Genomic DNA, 13,598 nt, shown 5'->3' with positions numbered 1-13,598 from the left:
GGAGACGTTAATTTCCCACGCACGAGATTACTGTATGATGGATGTCCTCCCCTGGGGTGGGTTGGGTGGGGTGTAGTCTTGCGTTTCATACATGAGCCTCTGGCTCGGGCAATATGGGTAACCAAGCCCTACGTAAAGACATTAAACTTTGATTGATTGATTATATCACCGGTCATGTTTCAAACGATTCAAAGCGTTGATCACCTTTCACCGGCCGGTAGAGAGATCTTTGTCGATTAAGATCACAATATAATTGACAAATGAACAGAATCCGGAATCACATTTCAAGCGAAATGTAATTAGATGGAAGTAAGATTACTAGCCATATTGCAAACGATTCTAAGCGTTGATCACCTTTCACCGGCCGCCGGTAGAGAGAGAACTTGCGATTAAAATTGCAATTAACAAACAAACAAAATCCAGAATCGCGATTCACGCGAATTGCTATGAGATTAAATGTTTGGGGTGGATCGGCCAGCGGAGAAGGTTTACGCAAAAATAGAAGAGTATTCCTGGCGCTCCGCACTAAATGGACAATAGGGCCTTTAATAAATTTTTCAGATCAAAGACGGAAGTGAAAGGGGGAAGATATGGTAGTCACACTAATCTGGGATTATTTTACTAACGCTTGGAATGTTCCTCCCTTAACGAGGTTTCGTTTTTTGTGAAGGCTAAGTACTCAGTGGCAGTCAAGTGTAACAGGAAGTTCTTTCACTTTCTACCATTGTGTGGAAAAGCACGAGCGTCATCAGAATAGGTTTAATAACAAAAATAGTATCACGGGAACTCGTTTCTAGGAATAGCACATTATCACTCGGTGAAAGAGATAAACTTATGCTTTGTTTTCTCGACTAAGAACAGCTCAATTATAGGCAAATTTTGTTGGGCAAAGTTAAGACCTGAGCGAGCTTTTAAAGGTGGTCTGAGCAAGCTGTAATTTGTGCATTTGCATTTATAATTATATCATATGCCCTGGACATATGGAATCACCTCAACTTAGGCAAGGGAAGATTAATGGAAAATTTCCATAATTCTTAAGAGTTTCTTCGAAATGACACAAAAATAAGTTGATCACCCTAAGAAAGCAAACAAATCATACTAAGCGTAAAGCGTGCAGAGTGCACGTGTAAGCAAGGATACACGTGAAAGGAAGTAAGGAACCCTAATAAAAGCTAACTCTAATTAGAGTTTCTTTGAAATGATAGATAAACAGGTTAACCACTTGAGAACGTGGGTAACATCATACCGAGCGTGAAGCGTGCAGACGGCACGTGTAAGTAAGAATACACGTGAAAAAAGGAAGGAACCTTAATGAGAGCTAACCCCACTAACCAGAATAAGAGTTACCTTGAAATGGTACTTAAACAAGTTAGCTTCCTTAGAACGTGAGCTTACATCATACCGAACGTGAAGCGTGCAGACTGCGCCTTCAAGCGAAGAGACACGTGAAAGAAATGTAAGGAACCGTAATGCATGCTTTAGGCTTCTGTGTACACGAATTTATCGATCGCTCACGAAAGTAGAAATATTAAAGAGAAAAGGAGTAAAGGATTTTAAAGCAGTTTTAAAAGAAATAGAGAACCTTTATAGCCTGTACAAAAATGATCTAAGCATTCCTCGCGGATAACGTTAACGAAAAAAATATTTGTTCACGGAAGTTCTTAATTGTTTGCACAATCGGGTTTCAAAACTGAAACTGCAAAAGCATAAAAATTTTGCGTTACAATCTGAAGCGGATGGGTATGAAAGATAATTCCATGAAATGTTTTGTTACTTGAGAGACGAAACAGTCAAACAATGCACCGCGTACCACTATCCCATCCAATTATAAAGTAGTGTCGCTCTAGGGTTTTCGTGTCATTCGTGTGGAGAGTGTCTTTGCTGAAACACCTCTGGACATTCTAAGTTAGCCTCAAGGACTAACATCCGATTATGGAGGAGCTAGAGTTAGAAGCTGATTTGGACAGCGATTCGAGCCATTCGGGAGGCCGGTACATACACAATTATGGCTGTTTTTTGTTTTGTTTTCCTTACTTAATTTGCCTCATACCCAGGGAAAACTTCCTTCCCTCTTTTGAAAGAAAATAACGCTTCGGCTCTTAGCCATGTAAAAATTGTACATATGGCAGAAATGACTCTGATTTCATTTGCGTAGGAACATTCCCGGAAAGGATAATGCAATGCCCCTTCGGGCCGTTTAATTCGTCTGTACTAGTGATCCGAATCGCAAAAGTTTAGCAGTCGATATTCTTGTCTTCCAAGAAGAGTATGGCTTATATAACAATATTCGCAGTTCTGTGGCACGATGTAAAGATTAAAATTACCATGCGAACTTTATGTCAGGTTCAATCTATCCCTTTTATCTTCGATGAATTTAGAAACTAGTCCCTCTCTTTACAAATGGCATTTTCTTTCAATTAACACCTATTGCTGCGTACTTATTTGGACTAGCGTGGTCCAAGGTTGCGCGTACGATTGTTCATTGAAAGAACCAAACTCGTATCACAAATTTTCTTGCTGACGATTTGAACGCGATTCTTCACCAAACGCCTTAGGTCTTGCTTTTGATGCCATCGAATTCATCTGCTAACCGGTCAAATCTCCTGCGAATTAAACCTTGTCAAATTTTCTTTGAATTCTCCACACATCAAATTTTCGCGAAATATCAGCCAAGTTGCACTTGTGACTCCACGAGATTAAATTCTATGCTATTTGACTAACCGGTCAAATTTCCCACAAGTTTTTCACCAATAATTCCAACAGGCGCGCAGCCTCTGCATCCATCCCACTGCAATTTCAACGAGATAATTAAGGCACTTATACACTACATACATACACACATACTTTATTTATTCCAGAAGCAGACTATGTATACACTAAGAGGAAAGGGAAAATATGCTTCCAGAAAAGGAAGTTAAGAGGTTATCCCTATGTTGCGGAACCAGTTTCTCATCAGAAAAGACTAATCCAGACGGCCTGCATATTTGAAGAAATTTCAATGGGATCCCGTCGTCAAAATGAAATAGACAATCAATCAAACCTGTTACGGATCAGGGATCTGTCAGATAGACCTTATTAGCTTCACACGTCATAGATTGGTCACGTGGTCCGAAATATCGGGTAAACAAACCACGCGGCCATATGAAATTTACTGCGTAGCGCGAGGAATACTCTTCTATTTTTTCGTAAACCTTCTCCACCGGCCGATCCACCTCAAGCTAGTTTTTACTTGGCTCTTCTAGTCGGAGCTTGTTCAAAAGCTAGCTTTAAACCGAATTGACCTAAAAAACTGATTAATGGAGGAGTGAGAATACACTTTGTTCGGCCTTTCTTTAACACAGTTAAAATTTCGCCGGTTAACGAGATATAGGAAGTTTGGCGGGAAAATCACTGTCGCAAGGTTAAAATCACTCTGGACCTTGACCGGGCTACTTTTGCCGTTAGTTAATTACCTAAACTTAAGTTTTTCAGAACTCTAGTTAAAATATTACAACGGACGTCTTGGTACACCAAGCAGATACGACACACAGCAGTTGTGAAGAGGCACAGGCATACGCAGCAGTTCGTAACAACACCCTTTCGCCACACGAAGAATCTCGTAATGAAAGTTTAATGAAATGAAAGTTTAAGGAAAGTTTAATAATATATCACAATATTACAAAAAATATCCTCTGCCCGCAGTTAGCAAAGGGTAGTCGAGGCGGGCAGTGTTTGACGTATTTTATAAAATAAAATGATTTACAGAGCAAGCGATTAAAAATTCTAGACAAATTACAACTACATTAATACATTTAAGTTACGGCAAGAAAACAGAACAAGCTGGGGTTTTATAGTTGTGCTATTAAAGTAGACAAATCAATATGATCGTCATATTTTTCGAGTCTCTGGAGGAGGAAATCACGAATTTTACTCTTAAAATTGTATTTTGATAGCTGGCGCACTTGACAAGACGAGCTATTCCAGATTCTAACACCATTTCTTGAAATGCCCTTTTTTGTATATCTAATCTTGAACTTTCAACAAAATAGTCGCCTCTTGAAGATGATGTTGTCTTATGGGGATGAATATTAGCTTGATAAGTGAATAAGTTAGATATGTTAGAAGGTCACAAATTATTGGATATGTCATGCATCATGATGGCAACTGATTTAAAGTAAAGCATATCCAAAGGAAGAAAACGAGAAGAAACAAAAAACGGAATTGCATGAGATCTGTAGTCACCAAAGTACATTAAGCGAAGGGCGCGTTTTTGAAGGATTAGAATTTTATCTCTATGAATTTTTGCAGCTTGACCCCACGGGACTATACCATTCAACAAATAGGGCTAGATAAGTGACCTGTAAATGTGGTTTAGAGTACTAAGGGGTACAAAGTGTCTTAATCTGGAGATAACGCCGATTGATTTACTTATTTTGGATGCAATATGAGCAATATGGTGACCCCATGAAAGAGTTTCATCAATAAGCACTCCTAAGTATTGAATAAATTCCTTACGTTCTAGAGAAATATAACTGTTAATATGATGGTCAAAGATTCTCAAATTTATTTGGTGATTCAGTTTTTTCTGTCTAGGCCGAAAAATAACAAAGTTAGATTTTTTTATATTCAGTGATAACTTGTTAGCGATTAACCAATCGTAGATGTTACAGAGTTCAGCATTAACTATGGTTTCGAGTAACTTAAGATTTTTATCAGCATACAAGAGATTAGTATCATCTGCGAATAAGTAAAATTTAAATCGATTAGAGCTAGCCTCGTAGCCTCGTCGTAAAGCCGGAAAGTGGCCAAAATGGCCTTGCGAACATTGGCATCGTTTTCTTCTTTGATAAACGCTTACTTACTCACTCAGAGCTGACTTTCAGATCAGTTGTGAAGTTGAGAGGTTTGCCGCCCGGGCACAACCACCGAATTGGTATATAGCCAACGTCGGATTTGATTTCGTCGCAGCTGTCGACTTCCCGTTAACAACCGATAGCCAAATCAACGGTTGTGCTCATTTATAACAGTGTCATGAGCACGAACCCCCGTTTGATTTAACGCATAGTTAGCCTCCAATCAAGAAGTCTTTAGCACTGCGGTAAGTGCCGAAGCAAATGTTCTAGTCGTTGATATCTATGCATTGCCCTTATTTGAATTTTTCATGAAGTCTTATCTCCAGAAGACGTTGCGACATTCAAGCATCACATTTGGATCCATTTCGAAACGAAAGCTTAAAGTTGTAGATTATATTTCGCAGCGGTACAAAAAAAAACGCTCTAGGGGTGTAAAAAAATATTGTGTGATGTGTGACAATTGATGCGGGTGGTGCATCATGGGAGAGTTTCAATTGCATTGTTTTCCCCAACAACGTCATATGACCTCTTAGCCATTTGATCGGTGAAGAATTCGCAGAAATTTGATAAGTTTTACTTCGCAGAAAATTTGAACTGTGATTTTTCGCAGAAAATCTGGTAAGTTTTAACTCGTAGGAAATTTAACCGGTGAGTCAGCTGAAGGAAAATTCCATCGCATTAGAAGCAAAGTCAAGACCAAAGTCGTTGGACGAAGAAGCGCATATAAAGCGCCATCAAGAAAAGTTATAATCGATTTTGGATCCTTAAGTAAGTAATAGAGTGCAGGAAATGAAAATTACAATTCAAAATTCGGACTTCGCGTATACATATCATTCACCACAACAAATGCGCATTTAGTATGAACTTTTAGCAGGAAATTTCGAGAAAGATGTTAGTCGCAAATAAGTCTGCAGCTTAATGGCTACTATTAGAAAGTAAATTAATGGTAAAAAGAAAGACTTGTTTCGAAAATCATAGAGGATAGAAAGATAGGTATCGAAACTGAAACTGAAATAGAGCCTCCATTGTAATTTTGACCCAGATGACGCAACGTGATTGTTATGTTCTACGCACCTATTTGGTCGGTTGTAAAAATGATATCCTGTCTCATGCACAGACTTCTATGATTCGGCTAGTTAATATTGCTCCGTTCATTATAAACACTTATTCGTCGGTTTAAGATATACTCTGTTCGTTTTACTTACTCGGTTCGTTCAGTTGTAGTAATGATACTCTGTCGCATTATAGTTCACCACTAAATTTTCTCCGATTCCTATTGGTTTAAATTGATCACGTGACGTGATAGTGTTAATCCGCGGAGAGACACTATCAGCACATAGTGCCCGTCCGCAGAAAATACCCAGATGGATAGTACTCATCCGTGAAAAATTTTGAATGGTTTGACGGCCGCGAAGTTAGGCAGATCGGAAAAACAGTGACTTTTCAATTCTGACAGGTACAATAAAGACAATAGAGTGTTTAAGTCTCGGAACTATCGGTTTGATAGTTTCCCCTTGGAAATTTGATGTTCTTAAAAGTAGCATCTTTGTTTTAAGAACATTAAATTCCGCGGGGCAACTATCACCCGAAAGTTCCTCGACAGAAACACTCTACTGTTTAAATCATCATTTACGAACATCGTCCGGCGGTCGTTGTACTCTCTGTCGTAAGCCGACTGTCCGCTTGCTGCAACTAATTCCAAATTGTTTTGGTCATTTGATAGTTAAGAACTTTGTTATCCTATTGTCGACTTCTTGGAGATTCTGCAGTTTCCTCACAAAAAATCTTTTTGAGCCTCAATATGCCTTGACCCGTCTATTCCATTCGGTGTATTTTGGAACGCTGGTTCGAGGATCCCATAGCATTCCGAGAGTTGGTGACTCGCTTAGTCGTGGTGATGATTATCTTTACTTGGCTAAAAGGCACAAAATCAACGACCAAATACACGAGTATGTTTTGCTTGGGTTGGCAACGGGGCAAACATAGCTTATTGTCCAAAAAGGTGCCAAGCAATTTGAATGTTTGAACGCGGAATCGTTACATTTTGAGCAATAGTTTCGACGATAGCAGAGTGTAGTATTTGTTATCATTTCATCTGCAGTAGGGCTAAGGAAGAGGGGAAAGCTATAAGGTCTACGACTACCACTTTCTAAATAAGTTATCAGTGAGATTATTAGAAACAGAATAATGTTTGTTTGGCTCATTAGCCACTTTCATAAATGGCTGCCGGATTACTATTCTTTTGTTTAAATTCAAATTAGCCTTTCTGGCCTTGTTCTCCAGTTCAAAACTCATAAGAATACATTATCTCAAGCGAGGCTAGTGAGGCTAACTTGAATTTAAAAAAAAGAATATCAATCCAGCAGCCATTTATGAAAGTGGTTTATCCTGTGTAGCAGGTGCTCGAGGTAGACTAGCAAACTTCTTGGGGAGCACGAGAGCAAAAAAGCGTGAGCGATAAAGGGAAAGGAGGATATTTCCAAAAGGCCTACAAAAACTGTTCTCCAGTTCCGGAAAGTACAAGCCGAATTGTCTAAGATGGTCCTAGAACAGTCTGGATTGACTGCAAAAGATGTGGATTACGTGGAGGCGCATGGAACAGGTACTGCAATCGGAGATGTGGTTGAGGTCACCTCCATAGCTGATGTATATTCCAGAAATATAACATCACCAAAGCGAAAATTACGGATCGGCTCCGTCAAGTCAAACCTCAATCACACAGAATCTACTTCCGGTCTTGCCAGCATAATCAAGGTGACGCTGATGATAAAAAACAAGGAGTATGTACCAACCGTCAACGTTCAGGTCTTAAATCCAAAGCTAAAGCTGGAGGAAAACAAATTATCTGTGCAACAAACGACTGAGCCATGGATAAAAGAGGATGGGAAACAGCGAGTGGCTGTTGTAAACTCGTTTGGTTTTGGTGGATCAAACGTGCATTTAATCCTTCGCGAAATTACTTCGGAGCAAATGTCGCATGAAGAAAGTGTTTTTTATCGAAGTAATGTTCTCACACTCTCAGCGCGTTCTAAAAGAGCTTTACAGAAGACGGCTTATTAGTACTCTAAATGGATTGAAGATAATATGGAGAAGGTGGATGAAACCACCGTGGAAAACTTGTGCTTCTCTTTGAATGAACGCCGTAGTCCGTTTCCGCACCGACTGGCAGTTCCCTTCAGCTCCATTGCTGAAGCGTCTCAGTCTTTGTCACAATTCGCTGATGAATCCGTGGGTTGGGATAAGCTGGTTTCCAACAACGGAAAATTCGTTTTCATGTTTGGTGGTCAAGGATCGCAATGGTATGCAATGGGGAGACAACTAATTGAGTGTGAAGCCACCTTCAGAGACGCTGTCTCGGCGGTGAACAATTTACTTAAGAATCTAGGTGCGACATGGAATCTCATGGATGAGTTGATGGCTACCGAAGGAGAGTCAAGAATTTCTGAGAATTACATCGCTCAGCCGGCAACTTTTGCCATCCAATATGCGACTGCAAAACTGCTAATGTCATGGAAAATCCATCCGTCTGCCATCATTGGGCACAGCTTAGGAGAGTTTGCAGCTGCCTGTATTTCCGGCATCATTACTGTGAAAGAAGCAGTTCAATTAGTCCTAGCTCAGTCCACCCTTCAAGATAAATGCGCTGAAGACGGTGGTATGGCGGCCTTAGGCATGTCCGAGGAAAAGGCGAGGGCGTTATTGGAGTCTTTACAGTTAAGCCACAAGCTCGACATAGCCGCAGTGAATGATGCAGACAGTGTTACTGTGGCTGGAGAATCCCAATCAATTGAAATTCTCGGTCAACATCTGGCAGTGTATGCAAGAGATATCTTCTGGCGCATTCTTGGTACTAAACGCGCTTTTCATACCATTTACATGGAACCGATTAAAGAGCCGTTTTTTACAGCTGTAAAACGCATCAACCTGAAGCCTCAGCTGTCCAAAATCCCGATGTACTCTACGGTAAAAGGCGAAGTTCTGTCGGACCAGCAGTTTAACGGTGGCTATTAGTGGCAAAATATTCGCTTCTTCTAAATGCATCGTGGTGGGGCGTGAGTAGTCCAGTGGTCAGTGCGCTGGACTCTGGGTCGGTTGGCCCGGGTTCAAGTCGTGGCTGGGGCATGACGTTGTGTCCTCAAGCAAGATGCTTCACTCACATTGCTTCGTCTTCTCAGATAAGACGTAAAGCCGTAGGTCCCGTCTACTGCAGGGTTAGAGGCAGGAGACGTCAATTTTCTATGCACGAGATTACTGTGTAGTAGATGTCCTCCCCGGGCTGGGATGGGTGGGAAGGTGAGATCGCTACATGAATTGAAGCGGCTGCCAGAGGCGCCTGATAAATAAGCTGACGTCCGATCTCAGCCTTACGTTACTGTTAAGCGCGACTGAAAATATCCACATAGAAGTCTGCGCTATATAAATGTAAAAACGAGGAGGCGGCATGGCCGAGTGGATCGGGTGTTGGACTTGTAATCCGGTGTCCCGGGTTCAAATCCTCAATCCTGCCACTCACTGGATTTGTTCTCGGTAGCCCTTAGTTCAAATCCTCGGCTGCGCTCTGTAAATAGCCCACTGATCTACCTCCTGCTTCAATTTACGTATTTAATTCTTTATTTATCTAAATGTAAATGTAAAATAATGTTCTGAGGATGTTAACAAATCTCGACGCACTTCATTACAAAGAATAAAAGGATTGCCATTTCAGGCCTTTTCACTTGCTACGAAGTTTTCCCAAAGGGTCCTCCACTTCACTGTAAACTTGGAATGATATCAAAATGACGGAATTTTTCCAGACACATTTATAGTTAAATGCTTCGATTTCAACTACGTATCCATTGATGGCTGTTATGTATGCTCTATTTTTAATCTAAAATGTTTAAATCATCTTATTTGCAGATATTTCTGCATCTACGCTGCCCTGACGGTAACGTCATCATTCCTAATCATTGTCACCTTTTTTGTGGCCATAATGACCTATGACGTAAGAAGAATTAAATCTGGTCGCAGAGATTGCTTCCCATGCTGCATGGCACTGCGACCCAAAGATGGAGAGCCAGCCTTGGAGGAGCCCATTTGAAAATTCTTGATGTTTCCAGCAACAAAAAGCGTGGTTATAATTATCTTTCTGGGGCTGCTTGGAGCTGGGATTTATGGAGTTACCCATGTAGACGAGGCGTTTAAGAGAAGAATTCTAGCAAAGGATGACTCTTACTTGAAACAGTTTTTGACCACTCAAGAAAAACAGTTTGAACTTTCTGTTGCCGTGAGCATCGTGGAGACTGGCGTGATAGATTATGAGAAATATTGCACTCACGAAAACATCAGAGCACTGACAAACATCGTGACGGAAAACAAATACTACAGAGACCGTTTGTTATCTTGGATGGATACATTCTCCCTCTACGCTGAACAAACCAATGAGAGTATCACTGGCCCAAACTTCTTGCCTGCCCTCAGAGAATTCCTTCGCATTCCAGCCTATTCTCATTTCAGTCAAGATTTGAAGTTTACCGAGGATGGCAGTAAATTGCAAGCTTCTCGCATCTTTGGGTTTATGAAAATTACCAGCGGCTCTACCACTCAGAAAAACGCTATGCTCACACTTTATGAAGATATCACAGAGAAGCGGAACTGGATGCCTTTCCAATTAATCGACTCTTCATATACTTTGAGCGGTAGGCCATTACCTCCAGGGAAACCGTAAGGAATCTTAAAATCGCAGCCATAGCAGTACTTATTCTTACCAGTCCCTTTTTGGTGGACTGTACGGTTACGTTCTTTGTGGTGCTGAACTTTGCGGCCCTGACATGCGATTTATTTGGACTGATGGTCATCTGGAATGTTTTTCTTAACTCTGTTTCTATGATTAACCTCGTTATGGCCATTAGATTTGCAGTCGATTACAGTGCACATATCGCGCATGCGCACATAACGTCAAACGAGGCAACAGTCAATGAACGAGTAGTAGATGCCTTGAGTACATTAGGAGCAAGTATATTCATGGGAGGCTAGTTAAGTGTGCATTCCAGTTTGTTTTTTCGTTTTTAATTCGCACATTTTAGACTCGCTGATCCAGTTTTCTCATATGAATATTCTGTTGTGAGTACATCACATCGAGGGACAACCACAGATTATACGTTTGGACGTAACTTTGTCGTGAAGGTGATTTTCTTTATATGCGGTTTAAAAAAACTATTTGTTTAATTATTTTCCAAATTTTCTTTTGAATCGAGTTACCTCCAGACTGTAAAAACCCGATGACCATTTTTTCAGCGCTCTAACATTGTTTTATTTGATTTGTGCTTTATTTACTTGTTCTTTAGGATTCAGTACCTTCCTTGGCATGGTCGTTCTTGCATTTGCCGCATCACAGATCTTTTGAATATTCTTCAAAATGTTCTTCGGCATCGTTGTGCTTGGTCTTCTCCATGGCTTGTGTATCTTGCCTGTTCATTTGTCCTTGCTGTGCTGGACACCAGCTCTTGAAATCAGACCTCGCTCACTTGAGGACAGTTCCAAGAAACAAGGAAACAAATGCAGCAGAGTGGATGCAGTCTGCGCTCCTGAATCTAGAATGGATGAATGTGACAGGGAAACAAACGTCTAAAAGAAGGGCCTAAGGCCTTGCAGGATTCTATACTATACAATTGCTCACTTAGCTAATTAAGCCAACTAAATGACTTTTAACCTCGAGAAGACAAGTTTTCAACTGAGGCATGGAATCGGGACCACGCTTCGATGGCATTCAAGCAATTGAAAAGCTGATTGAGTGTCGTAAAACCTTAGCCAAAGTAACGTAGAGACTTAACAAAATTTTTTGTCAAGTGGAGCCAATGGGGACCCAAAATACCATATCTAACGCGGGAAGAAGCGTGTGGAAATATCGCCATTGCTTTCAGGTGTTTGTCGAAACTCAATTGAAGATAACTCCCCGATTTCGACCTTGATTTAGTGAACTCGCCAAGGCAGTTTTTTACTTTCGGCCGTGGGAAGCATGAAATCGATTTGTAGCGTAGAAGGCGTGCAGAAATATTAAAAATGTATAACCACTCTGAAGTTCGAAAAGCTATATAATAAGTTTTAAAAAGTGATTGACGAAGTAAGCGCACTCTCACTGGTCAATCAGGGCCGAGAGAGGATCTTTGTTGCTCGATGTTTGTTCGAGAGCTTGCCTTGAATAGGATTTACAGACTGAATAATAAAATTGTGGACCAATCCCTTAAAAATCGTTGGTTCACAAGTCTCAGCAAGAGAACATCCACAAGGGAGAGAAGGAACTATGTAATAAGAGTGCCTTATTCCTATAGCAAGATCTCAGTTAAATATAGTTAGGAAAGAAATATTTGACAAACTGACTCTCAGTTGAAGGTGCAATTGCTTGTGCATATGGGATGTGAAAAATTCTTATTGCGCATTCCGTTTCGAATTGTTACGTGTCGTTTGCAAAGTAGACCCAGATCGTAACTATAGAGTTCGCTAAAAATGAAGTTAAATTTAATCATAATTAACTTTGCCATCAAATATAGAGAGTCAGGAGTTTTGTTATCAACTGAAGGTAGGCTATTTGACTTACGTTTACTCTAAAAAACACTCTGAAAACTGCGAGTTATCATTTAAACGTAAGGAAACAGTTCCAATTAAAGACATTTCCAAAACTTGAAAGGTATTTAAAAAGTTTAGAAATGGCATTTTAAATCATTTTAGATATTAATAAATGCTCAAAAGTTCATTTCCCTTTTAGAAATGTTACGCACATATTTCACAACATGATCAAATTTCTGCTGTACTTTTTTTGGCTCTTTTATATTTTAGCTGAGATAAGTTTTTTCAGTCGAACCTTTATTAATTAAGCGGTTAGTTACCAAAGTCCCGAAATTGTTACCGTATTATTCTCCTTTTTTGAGCGGTCCTAGTCGCCCTCATCCGAGTCCCAATGGCCTTTCGGGTATTCTCCTCCACCTGTGTTAAAACGGTAACTTCAAGTGGAACCGCACAAACGAAGCTAAGAATAATCTTTCAAGTAAAATTTAATCAAGTTTTAACCAACGAAATCAATGTGGGTGAGTTTTTGTACATCGAGGTGATTCCTCAGAAAAAAATGTCTTCGAACAATTTCTTTTAACTTTCGTTAAATGTTCTCTACCAATGTCTGTTTCGAAAAAAATAATGAAAAAGATAGGTAAGATACGATGGGCCAAACTTACCCCATTTATGCCTTACTGTTCTGACACTAATCACGCGCGTAATTTCATACCTAGAAGCAAAGGTTTTTAAAGTTGCACTCACATAAAACTTGATAGGTAGAACGTCTCGAGCGCATGGAACAACTTGATATCTAATTTGTGCAAAAATCACCCAATTTAAAACAACAGTCTCAAAACGTTCTTCGAGTCGTTGCTTCCGAGGTCATAGTTTGCATCTACGAGTAAAGGGCTTCGTTCACGCTTTTAACTGAATTACATTTCCCCTTGGTGAATTTTTTTGAGTTTCTTCAATTTTAAGGGATAATTTGTACACCAAAATCAATTCAATAAAAAAGATAAAGGTCACCAGGCTCGTTGTAGAGGTAAAGACCACCCTATAGACCTCTTCACCTGGGCCCAGTAAAGGGCGGATAATGTTATCCAAGGGGATCCAACTGATAAATCGCTATCCAGCGGATAAGTGAAAAAAAGAAAAAAAAAAAAAAAAAAAAAGATTTACGCAATCCATTGGATTGCGTTAATCGCCTGATAAGTGATTTTTATGCGTAGTACAGTATGCTCA

General features: G+C 40.1%; 1 pseudogene across 1 annotated transcript; it reads left to right on the top strand.

Moving 5' to 3' along the window:
* Positions 1-1,866: 1,866 nt before the first annotated feature.
* LOC111319466 (patched domain-containing protein 3-like) lies at positions 1,867-12,561 on the top strand (annotated as a pseudogene). Its single transcript, XR_015990277.1, has 3 exons — positions 1,867-1,991; positions 9,729-10,839; positions 11,156-12,561. The product of XR_015990277.1 is annotated as a patched domain-containing protein 3-like (transcript).
* The last annotated feature ends 1,037 nt before the right edge of the window (positions 12,562-13,598 follow it).

The sequence above is a fragment of the Stylophora pistillata genome, chromosome 8 (genome assembly GCF_964205215.1).
Source record: "Stylophora pistillata chromosome 8, jaStyPist1.2, whole genome shotgun sequence".
Lineage (NCBI taxonomy): Eukaryota > Metazoa > Cnidaria > Anthozoa > Scleractinia > Pocilloporidae > Stylophora > Stylophora pistillata.
Note: the sequence above shows the minus strand (reverse complement) of the source record. Positions and strands in the feature narration are given on the sequence as shown.